Here is a 3,411-nt window from a genome sequence, read left to right as displayed (position 1 = left end):
GACTGAGTCATTTGTCTGTAATGTCTTGTTAAATCTTTGGACTGCAGTGACTCACATATGGTGACTATAATTGTAGTTAATTATTTAAGATATTCCAGAAAGCCTTTATACTAATCATAGACTTACACAAAACAGAATTGGTCTCATCTGCTATGATCAGTACAGGCAGATATCTGACATTCACAATTTAGGTTCTCCAATAAAAAATAGCCAGTTGCACGAGTTATTGTATGCTATTAGCACCAATGGAACCATATGCATTATTATGTTCAGAAGAAACTGAATATAGGAAAATAGAAAAGATTCTATGACCATGGTTTTTTAAAAAATTGAATAATGACAATAACGAAGAATAGGTCATTGAGTCTGTTACGTGAAGTCCTCCACTTAATAAGATTGTGGCTGATCTGATTGTTACACTCAGATCAGATTTTTAAAGATGATTGTTTGTATTACTAGCAATGCATTTAAATCTCAATTTTAGTTCATGATACATTTCACTCTAAATAGTAATTCTGGGGATTAATTTATGAAATGACAATGCAATTGTGAAATGCTTAGAAAACAATCAAATGTGGATGCAAGATGTGGGCAGTCATAGATATGATAGTAATTTTACAAAGCCACACCATCTTGCCAATCAGCACAAATTAGAACTGGCACACAATAGCAGAATTTGTACAGTATTCTTTGGGAAAGTGGTACCGAACTTCAATGTTGCTGGAGAAAGAGACATGCTGTTGAAGTTTGTCATTGTGCACTCATTAGCGTCAAATTTTAAAGGCATAAACAATTTATACTACAGCACATGAGACAATGGAGCTGATTCATTGACAAGTCAACTTCAAAGAATTGTATACATTAACCTTTAGGTTGGGAATTAGTTTAGCTCAGTTGGCTGGATTGTTGGTTTACAGAGCAGTGTGATGCCAACAGCAGTTACATGTAACCAGTGGTTACATCGAACTGGAGTCTCCAATCTTTTTGGTTAATTCAATAAAGGTGCAACACTTTTTCTCCCCCTTTTTATGTATCACACGCTAAAACCACCACTTTCAGACCCGAAAAGCGCCCTGTCAATTTCAAGTTTCCCTGGAAGCCTAAGATACCTCAGAAATCTGAGCAACAGCTAAAGCTTGCCATATCATGCTATTGTTATGCAGTGGCAACATGAGTAATATTTCCACTAACAGAATACTCCCATCAAACCAAAGCAATGTTCTTCCTATCATATAAATGAGTACTGTAGTACTGTATATAAATTTCAGTGCCAGTGTGATGCCAAGAATGCAGGCTACATGCTCCAATGACCAGGGTTGTGTGTGAAAACAAAAAGATCTTAAAATTTTGTGATACAGAATCATGTAATTATTAGCACCTTTCATGACCTGGATTGACTGCAAATGATTCTAAGGTATTTCAAATGGATGTAATTATTAGACTGCAGGGGGAGAGAAACTTTCTTTTTCTTTATTTAAGTTTTATTACCATTAAGACTGTGGAGCAATGTGTTTGTATTAAATCACCAAAGTCAGTTTAGCATTACAACATTCAATGCAGTTAGTGCACTTAAAACAGGTAGGGTATCTCCACTGTTGAAATTTACATTGGACTTATAAAACAATTAATGTCTGATCTATGCACATATTAGCTGAGTAGAAAGGAGCATAGATATGCTGTATGACAGAACATGATAATTTCATTGTCCAAATATACCTGTCAATTTTAATGTGAACACTTTGGCAGCAAAAAAATGATAATATCATTGGGCATGCAAAAAAAAGTGAGTGAGGATCCACCATAACAGAAAATCCAGTCATAGTATAAACCTTTATCTCCTTTATAACAAGCTATGCATGCAATATTAGTATGCATATTTTCTGCTATCTCTGGGATCCTGTATCATTAGTAATCACTATTTCCGCCTCACATGCTGGTCTTGGCCCTGCTCTCTTAATGCACAGCCTTATTACAGTGTAGAGGAGACCAGTCCTCCCAACGTGTCTGCAACAGCTCTCTCAATGATTAATTCCCTTCGTCCCATTCTCCTGCCTCCCCGCGACCCTGCATGTTCCTCCTCCTCCTCAGATAGTCTAATTCCATTTAGAATGCTTCAATCAAGCCTAACTAAACCATACTCTCAGACAGGACATTACAGACCTTAACCACTCACTGTGTGAGAAAGGCTTTATTTTGGATGTAGGTTTGCTCACTGAGCTGCAAGGTTCATGTTCAGACATTTTGTCACCATACCAGGTATCATCATCAGTGAGCCTCCAGATGAAGCACTGGTTGTATGGCCCACTTTTTATTTCTGAGAATAGATTTCCTTCAGTTGGTGACATCATTTCCTGTACTTTTTCTCAGGTGGTGGTAAATGGGATCCAAGTCAATGTGTTTGTTGAGAGTTTTGGTTGGAATGCCATGCTTCTAGGAATTCTCATGTGTGTCTCTGTTTGGTTTGTCCTAGGATGGATGTGTTGTCCTAGTTGAAATGATATCCTTCCTCATCTATATGTAAAGGCACTAGTGAGAGTGGGTCATATCTTTTCATGGGTAGTTAATGTTTATATATCCTAGTGGCTAGTTTTCTGCCTGTTTGTTCAATGTAGTGCTTGTTACAAACACTACATTGGACGAACAGGCAGAAAACTAGCCACCAGGACACATGAACATCAACTAGCACAAAAAGACATGACCCCCCTCACTAGTATCCTTACAGATGAGGAAGGACACCACTTCAACTAGGACAACACATTCATCCTAGGACAAGGCAAACAGACACATAGGTGAGAATTCCTAGAAGCATGGCATTCCAACTGGAATTCTATTAACAACTGACTTGGATCCCGTTTACCACTGCCTGAGAAAAAGAACAGGAAATGGCATCACCACTGGAAATTATGTCACCAACCCAAGGAAAACTAAACACAGATATAAAAAGCGTGCTATAGCACCAGTGCTTCACCCGAAGGTTCACTGATGATGTTACCTGGTATGGTGACGAAACATCTGAAAATGAACTTTCCAGCTCAGGGAGCAAACCTAGATCCAGAACCTCAACCTGAGCTCCAAATCTTCTCAAAACTTCTTTCTTCATATCACCATTCCATCATTTGCTAATTAATTTAAACCTGTGTATTCTCTTTCTTGCTCCTTTCGTGAGTTGAAACAGTTTCTCCATGCTTATTTAGTCCAGATTTCTCATAACTGCCTCCACCTACTGTTATAGAGTCATTGAGTCATAGAGATGTACAGCATGGAAACAGACCCTTCGGTCCAACCCATCCATGCCGACCAGATATCCCAACCCAATCTAGTCCCACCTGCCAGCACCTAGCCCATATCCCTCTAAACCCTTCCTATTCATATACCCATCCAAATGCCTCTTAAATGTTGCAATTGTACCAG

The sequence above is a fragment of the Chiloscyllium plagiosum genome, chromosome 6, assembly GCF_004010195.1.
Source record: "Chiloscyllium plagiosum isolate BGI_BamShark_2017 chromosome 6, ASM401019v2, whole genome shotgun sequence".
NCBI classification, from domain to species: Eukaryota; Metazoa; Chordata; class Chondrichthyes; order Orectolobiformes; family Hemiscylliidae; genus Chiloscyllium; species Chiloscyllium plagiosum.
The sequence above is the reverse complement of the archived record's forward strand: the minus strand, read 5'-3'. Positions refer to the sequence as shown.